This window comes from Festucalex cinctus, chromosome 9, assembly GCF_051991245.1.
Source record: "Festucalex cinctus isolate MCC-2025b chromosome 9, RoL_Fcin_1.0, whole genome shotgun sequence".
Taxonomy (NCBI): domain Eukaryota; kingdom Metazoa; phylum Chordata; class Actinopteri; order Syngnathiformes; family Syngnathidae; genus Festucalex; species Festucalex cinctus.
The window spans coordinates 14,756,850-14,765,711 of NC_135419.1; the positions used below are offsets into that span (position 1 = coordinate 14,756,850).

The 8,862-nt window shown below is 37.3% G+C and overlaps 1 long non-coding RNA gene across 1 annotated transcript in view; it reads right to left on the reverse strand.

Moving 5' to 3' along the window:
- The window catches only part of LOC144025349 (uncharacterized), a 64,253-nt gene extending 57,104 nt beyond the window's left edge, over window positions 1-7,149 (reverse strand). The window contains exons 1-2 of the long non-coding RNA XR_013284839.1: window positions 7,089-7,149; window positions 6,861-6,956 (exon numbers count right to left, since the gene is read on the reverse strand). This is a non-coding gene — a long non-coding RNA (uncharacterized LOC144025349). The remainder of the gene's footprint in view (window positions 1-6,860; window positions 6,957-7,088) is intronic.
- Window positions 7,150-8,862: the final 1,713 nt, after the last annotated feature.

Sequence of the window (8,862 nt, forward strand, 5' to 3'; positions counted from 1 at the left end):
GGTAATTCATGACGTCTGCTAGCCAGAGGCTGAACTGCTCTGTATTTGTTTAACAGTCGCTTTAAAGCAAGGCAGCTGATCTGTTCCATTTGTCTTTTTTATTATTATTATTTGCTCAGGATTCAATCAAAATCTATTGTAAAAGAATAATTTTGCAACTTTATTAGAACAACCTTGTCAATCCTGATCTTTGATCAGGTCAGAACTATATTGAAAGGGAACAGATTCATACATTCATTCAACTTTCTCTTTTTTGACTTTCTCTGTACCTGTGTTCTTTTTTTCCCTCCCTCTCTCTGGCTTTGACCCATCATGATCCCAAAGCAGTTCTCAGAGGTTGGTTGTCATATTAGATGGATGAGGCCATCAGCGGACAGCTTGTGGTTGAGACCGGTGTTAGATGTGATGAAGGTTCAGGACAAAGTAGCATCAAGAAAATGTGAAATCAACATCTCAGACTAGAGACTCTCGCCCCTTGTTTGTCCTTGTAAAAAAACTATTTTTCTTTTCATATGTATAATTTTAGTAATGACGAAAATGGAACATAGAATGCAACTGTGGCTACTACCTCCACTTGTTGGTTGGGTTTTATTCATCTTGTTTTAAAGCTGTCATGTATCTCCAGGTCTGTTTAATCAAACCTGGCAGCAAGTCCAGTCCACTATTAGGTCAGCTGCTATTTTAGATGGATTGAGCCATCAGCTGCTTTGACCTTTTCCACCCAAATTATACACTGTTTATGGACTTTGGCTTTCTATACTCCTTATCTCTGAATGGTTTGATGATTTAAAAAAAAAAGAAAAAAAAAGAGTAGCATGGTGTCCTAATGGTTAGTCAATTCTGACTAATTATTTGAAGCACATTTTTAATTTCATTACGGTATCGCACTGTAAGTGGAACTGCAAACCAAAAGAGAACCCATTTAAGTACAACAGTCATTCCAGAATTGAACGACATTTTCAATTCCTCCCATGAAATTTCAAATAAGCCATGCACAAATTAATGCTATATGTTTTGATGTTTTTTGTAGCTACTGTTGTTTTCTCTGCTTTGCTTTTGAATGTCGTTAACGGTTGTGTTTGTTGATTCTTGTCGGAGTTGAGTCTTCATGCGTAAAGCACACTGAGTTGCCTTGTGTATGAAATGTGCTAATAGAAATAAAACTGCCTTGCCTCTCCTCATACTCAGAATCTTGCCACACTCCACACATACTGTATATGTTGGGGTAACTTTAAACTGAATTTCCGCAAAGGATAATTGCAACTGGTCTCTGTGTCAGCCTTGCGATTAATCAGTGTTTGGTGCCACTCACCCTGAGCTAGGCTAAGATAGCAATCATCCTCTCTGTGACCCTGATCAAGATAACCGTTATAAAAAATAGATAATGGATGTTTCCTGAAGATCACATCTATATTTGGTTGTCCTGTTGGTCTGAGCACTAAGTGTGACTGCAATGCATTTATGTGTTTATTTATTTTTTCATCATTGGCAATAAAGAAACATGAGACTATATGCAGCAGGAATTTAATTTGACTTTTCTGTCTATCCTGTCAAAAAATGATTTGCTTTCAAATTGCATCTCTTTGAGGTGCCACTTTTTTCTTGTTAAAAAAAAGAAAAAGAAAAAAAAAGGCTAATGGTCAAGTATTGTGTTGTAAGGTAAGAAAGCCGTCTCGACATGAAATCTGACAGCCATCTGGGAAATTAACACAGATCTGTGACGCATGAACCTTTTCAAATGCAACCAGATTGTTACTGAAAAGAAAATTCAGGAAATGTACCATTTTCTTGTTTGTAATTGCCTATAGGGGTGAATGTGAGTGTGAATAATCATTCACACTCACATTCACATTATATGTACCGTGGGATTGACTGGAATGGAAAGCATGGACAATAGCTTAATGTAGGCATGCAGCTAAAAAGGACCATGTCGTATTGACCTATGTGAATTTCTGGTTGTTTTTACTGTAGCTAGTAGTATCTCGAACATGATATTTTTGACACAGTATACAGTGCTTTTTGTTTGTTTTTTACACATATATTCACAATACTTTTTTGCATTATACTGTCATTTTTAGGCCACAGCAACAAGAATTTTGTCCTGTACAGTGAATTTTTAGGCCACACACACCCACAAAAAAAAAAAAAGTACTTCGATGGAACGGACAGTCAGCTAACGGGCGAACTCTTCGATGACCTCTCCCCCCCAATTAGTCCACTAAATTGGGGTTTTACCATATTTAAATAATTCGAGGACTAAGTTAGAAATGGTTCTAATTTCTCAGAGTACAATGCCCATACCCATTAGAACCAATTCAATACACCTGTGTCAGATGACAAAGAAAGTGTACTAGTACATGGCTGCGCCTCAGTGTTTCACACCAAACACTTGACATCTAACCTACGCTGTAGACTACTTCAACATCTTAAGAGGCACACCTGCTGTCTCCTGGACTCGCTTGAAGCCACTTCTGTTTGATGAATGACTTGCAATCCCAGATATTAACTGACCTAAAACTCTTGTCAGGAGTGGGACAAAATAAGAGCCAGTCACCTCTAACCCAGTGCCATTTCATTGCAGTCTTTGTCGATTGGTATTGGACACCACACTCTGAAATATTGTATTGCTGGCGTTTCACACGTTGAAGTGAATTTCTACTATGTTATCAACCTAAAAATCCAAATATTTACAACTTGGCAGGTGGAGAAAATGGATGGATACTAAGGCTAGTTACACCTCCAAAGTTCTAAGATGAGGGTGCACTGAAATAAGGATTAATTGTCTATGTTTAGACCATAAACTGTAAGAAAAACAAACCTGTGTGGTTGTATTAATGACTAATTTGGATCTGTTGTAGTGTGACAATGAGAGATATTTGAATATGTAAATGTGTGCTTTGGTTTACAATAACCAGTTCCTTTTTTACAGCGGCAAAATAGCTTGAAAATGTACACAAGTAACGCAGTATTACAGTCATGATTACAGTAAAGATTTGTATTAAAAACATTCAACCAGACAACCACAAATATAAAACAGTAACCGAGAGTGAGTGCTTGTACCATGTGACCATGCTCCACAAATTATTTTATTGTACACTGTTAACCCCTGTCAGGGTCGTCATAAATCGAGGATCTCTTGTGCGATGCAATTAAGGCTTTTTAACAACATTTTGGTACACACCAATTGTCGCTGTTGCTAAGAAATCTGTTAGCCAAAGTAAACGTAAGAAATATATGGTGTTACGGATTCCATCAATTTCGGTCATTCATTTATTTTCATATTAAACGGTACTGCAGTACTGGTGTGTTTTTCTTAGTTGTTGCATTTCTCATAATCCAGTGCAAAAACGAATTAAGTCAGGTGTGCTGTCAAGTCTGAAAAAATAGAGCTGTGTATAACACAGTGCAAAGAATCATTAAGGGAAATATGGTAAGGAATTTATTTTGAGACTGGTTCTTGACTTGTACCGAATCTTACAGAATGATTAAAAGCCAATAATGTGTTAGTCTGTCCTGCTCATCCATCTGTGAAATGAGCTCCCACACAATTTATTCCTGTGAAAGACAAACCTTGAAAAATGCTGCGAATTACAGTCTTCTCTTCCATATTTTTTAAACAGTAAGTCATTTAATTATTTTCAAACATTTAAACTGCAATAAGCTAATCTTTCAGCATTTTGTGCTGTGGTCAGCCAGGTTTTGTGCCATTTATTCTTCACTTGATTGTGTGCACTTAGCATCAGTTCCTATTGTGTCTCTAGACAGCCCATTTAAAAGCAACAAAATTGACTGCTTCGGTCAAAGACACACACTTAAAAAATTGCATGTATATGAGACCAGGCACCACACTGAGTTAGTTTATTGTTTTGACCCAGTGTGTTTTAGATCAGGTTACGTTAGAAGAAATCACAGTAAGCTTTGAATTGAAGATGTTTTACATACTCATTCGTGAACTGCTATTAATCCTTAAAATTGTGTGTATTCATCACAGGAGGAGCGCGAATGCTGCCAGCATTTTCTAAAGAACCTAATTAACTGTGTCCCTGTGTCAGACAGGTCAAAGCATTGGCGCCCTCGAAGAATCAAAAAGTACTTAGCAAACAATGTGACCCTGGTCTGTTGGCCATAAGGCTTTCAAAGCAGTTTAAGCGGTCACCTGTCATGGGAACGGTGCACCTGCCAGGCCTGCATCTGTCTGTTTGACAAACGCGCACACACAGATATTCTTTCCAGACAAAAACTGATGCTCTGTGCCCCTCCTCTCTAACCTCCAGCACCTGTCCTTTCTTGTCCACAGCGGTAAAGTCCACGGCCTGAAGTGCCGCACAGATGGTCGCTGACTCCCCAACTCACCTCCTGACACTCCTGTGTACTAATTTACCCTCCAGGCACCTTTGCCTACATTAGCATGCAATTACCTTACGTTGCCGTTACAAATATTCAAATGAAGCCACTAAACTGAACTTGCTATAATATATTCTTCATTAATTAGTGCGTCTGGTGCACACATGGTCCAAGAAAATGTTGGAACCGTACTTTTAGACTGTAGTTGAGCTAACCACTTGTTTATTCCACATTCGTATTTTTAAAAAAGTAGAGTGACCTTTGCTATTCATGACGTATGAAGTGCGTATATGTGAATATGTGCTCAGAAATCTGATCGCCAAAGTACTGAAACACAATGACGCTTGTTGAAATATGTGATTTATTAAGTTTTTTTGTGTGTGTGAATCAATCTTTAATTTTATGTCTGCAAGATGAATTAAAAATAAAGTTTGATTTGATTTTAAGTTCAGCTCAAGAAAAATGGGAGTAAATACAAAAGTTTTGTGTTTGTTTATTTTTTTTTATTTATTTTTTTAACCTCCTTTCCTTAGCGTTCCAAAAATGTCTTTCCCTAAAGTGATTTTGTACAAACAACTTTTGGGATGACAGTTTTATTTGCTGATGAATTTCTTTCACAACAAAGTCATTAATTATGTTTGTGCGAGTCTTGGCTTGTCAGTGCAATGCTCCGACAGTCTTCTTTCTATCACACTTGAAGCCACTAGCTCTGCCATGCGTCGCACTGTCAGATATAACTGATGTTGTGGGACAGTATCGATTTTCTGATGCTGAATTGATGTGACATTATTCAACTTCACCGCAAGCTTATGAAGAACTGAAAGTGTCTTGGAGGACTTTGGTCAAACATATTAAACGTGCCTCTTCTAGAACCTCTGACCTCCATTCTGATCACTGACATAGCATTTTAATTGCTGTTGAAATTCACTTTTGCTTATTAAGAAGCAAGTTGTTTGGCCTCCATTTTTATGATGCTTCCAAGAAAGGAAGCTGGTAATTAAAATTCTGGCAAATTCTGTGAAGGAGGGTCCACAAGCAGATAAGGGAACATCATATTGAAAAATGACTATTTCATAAAATTTTGCTTTTTGTAAACATTGTTTTTTTCAGCAAACCAAACGAATAAACAAACAAAAAACAGCTAAACCTCTGACTCACACTGGCCATGTTTTCTGATATATGGATTTTTTGACAGCTGCTGTTGAATATACTTGCCAGATAAACAATACTGCATTTTAAAACCAGGCACCTTCCCGTCAGGAAGATTTGTTATGAACAAGAACATGAACTTCCACTCTGCTGCAACGCCTTCAAATATGCGGTAAGGGTTACATCATTTGCATCGATCAGTTTGCCCATTCCCTTTTCCATCGAGACACACCAATACGTTCAGGCTTTTTGAGGCCACTAAACGCATGTCTGAAGGCTTGAAAATGTAATTGAAAGATGGTAGGGTAAAACAAAAAATAAAAGGCAATAAAAGGCATCCATTTTCTGAATTATACTTCTTATACTGTTCAGTGTCAAACGGGAAGAGGCTGAAGAAAAGTCTTGGTGAGAGGTGGTATATACCTGGGCTTGATCAGCTGTTAATCGAAGGCCTGAGTCAGGACATTGACAAAGAATTGTGGTCATTTGAAGCACATGCTAACCACAACGCCACAAAATAATTATTACCGTAAAATTCCCTGAATAAGTCCTTTTTTTTTCCCCGGTATAAAATGATTCAATATCTTTCTCATCTGCTGATTGATTTCTTTCCGAGAGCATGATTGAAGTGGGTGATTGGCTTCCGTTCACCACTCTGATTGGTTCACTTCTCACTTAGTCCCTCCCGTCTGTTCCATTGTCTGACAGGTTCTTTTCTCCTACCAGCATATGACTCCTTCTTCTGAGTGGATTTCGTCACTGTTTTTTTTGGTTCTTTTTTCATTTGGCCTATTTCTTTAGAGATTGCCAATCAATTTGGTTATAGTCATGGTGCCAATGAATGACTTGTACATATAGTTTTCGTCTGAAAAAAATATTTGTGACGTAATCAATGATGAAAATTCTTTAGTCAATGAAATGTATCATGTTTTTCCTTCAAATAATAACCTATACAGTGCCATTTGACAATTCCAAACAGCATTTCTGATATTTCCGCAGTGCAATTACTTCCTTTACACAGTGAAAAGAAATGGCGTATTGTATCACTTTTGCCTATGAATAGCATACAAACTAGGCAGCTTGCTATAGTAGTCAAATGACATTTCAGCACATTTTGAATTCAAAATAATCCTCATAAATCAAATTACAATGATTCAAAGTCCAACGCTTTTCAATGTGCGGGAAGCGTCATTTCGCCAATTGACCGCCATTTTGACTTGTGATATAAGCTCGGAATTGTCTATGCAAATAAAAATGGCACTTCCGTTTTACTATCATGGAGTTTTACTCATTAACAAAAAGAAATACATTCTGTATTTGAAACATGTCACTCAAATAATAACAACAGACTTTATATTTTTACATACCTCATTCCGCTCTCCATATGGGCGCTCGCTAAAGAGTGCCAACTTCCAACATCACCTAGCTTTGCCTTCTTTTAGCACACACGTCACAATTCGGAGCTAGGGGCAATACAAAATAACAGAGGTGAATCACAATGTTAAATCTATCCTAGTAGAAAACAATAAATATTCTGGATATCTCATGTGCTAATATAAACTTTTTTGTTTGTTCGTTTGTTTGTTTGTTTTTACCGTTTCTCTGGCGACACGAGCACACGTCCCGAAGAGAAGGAAACCGGAAGTAAAAAAAAAAAAAGTGGAGAGAAGTAGAAGAGGACGGAGCACGCGCGCTTCAACAAATGCGGAAACGCCACAAGGTGGCACAATAACAGTAAATAAATAAATAAATGAATTAAAAAAAAAAAAAAGAAAAAAAAAAGAAAAAAAAGGCACTATAAGACAACATCTTGTCCATGGACGCAAACAAAAAACAAACAAACAAACCATGATAACAGATGATAGATGGCGCAACTGTGCCTTCAATTTCCATCAATCAACCGTTTTCTTCACTTGTTGGTGCGTTGAACCGTTTTGTCCCCACTGGCCCCAGAAATTTTGTCAGCACATTTCACTTTCACCACCTGTTTTTTTTTGTTTTTTTTCCCCCTTTTTCTTATGATAGCTGACAGTGATAAATGTTTCGAGTCCAATTCATGAACTTCATTTTTTTGCTGCAGTCTTGCATAAAAAAAGCACTTTCTTTGATTAATTCATATCTATTATATAGGCTACTACCTGCTGTCTTCCAAGATAGCGGTATGCATGAGTGGGATTCAAACGACCTCTTTATAGAAGTCTAATTACCAAATTCTACTGCTCTGGTTCTTGCCCCACTCGATTGCCCTTTCCCTGTATAGCTGGTCTCTTCCTGTCTCCCTTTCCATACGCTGCCTTGCACAACAGAACAGCCAAATCAATGTATCTGAGACGATTAATGCGCTGGCGATGGCAATGTACTTATAAAAAGCTTTCATGGCCCACTGAAGGATGAAATCACCCTCTGAGTGCTGGGATCTTACATAAAAAAAAAAAAAAAATCCGAGGTGCACCGGTCAAAGAGCTGGAAAGTAAGATGGGACGAGAAATGATTATACCAGTTTGAAAATGTAGATGAGGAATGTAAAATCTGATCGTCTCCAATAATCAAGTTGAGGAAAGGCAAGGGTCCGCCTTTGATGCTCATATATATATATATATATATATATATATATATATATATATATATATATATATATATATATATATATATATATAAAGTGAACAAGATAACGTTTTAAAGCTTTTAGTTGTGTTAGTTCTTGTGGCTTCTGAATCTGGTGGCCAAAATATTACTCAGTTCGTAATTTTTTTTTGCCACTACAGTCTTCCCTCGCTATAACGCGGTTCACTTTTCGCGGTCTCGCTGTATCGCAGATTTTTTTTTAAGTGCAATTTTGCATATTTTTTTACAGTAATATACCCATTTTATAAAATTTATGAAGGTTTGAACATTGTCAAAGTTTGAACAAGAGAGAAATGTGAGAACATGTAAATGCCTCAATGAGAAAAGTGTCTAAATTGTGCAGTCGGGGATTTTAGAGCCTTAAAACATTTATAAGAATTGTAAAACATAAAGCTAACTACTTCGCGGATTTCATTTATTGCGGGTATTTTTTGGAACCTAACCCCAGCGGAAAACGAGGGAACACTGTACACATTTAAAGGGGAAGTCAACCCCACTAGTCTAAATATACTGTACTATCCCGATTAATATTGTGTTAGTGGAATATTAGTTAAGCAGCAAAATCCAGCAGTTTTTATCAATATCAGAATTTTGTCACTTGCTGTCGAGTGAAAATGACATCACAGTTGCTCAGGTCGCAGGTAACAACCAATTACAGCTCAGCTTCAGAAAACAGGTGCGCTGTAATTAGTCATAGCCAGAGCACTGAAAACCTGTGATGTCATCTTCAGTTGACAACAAGTG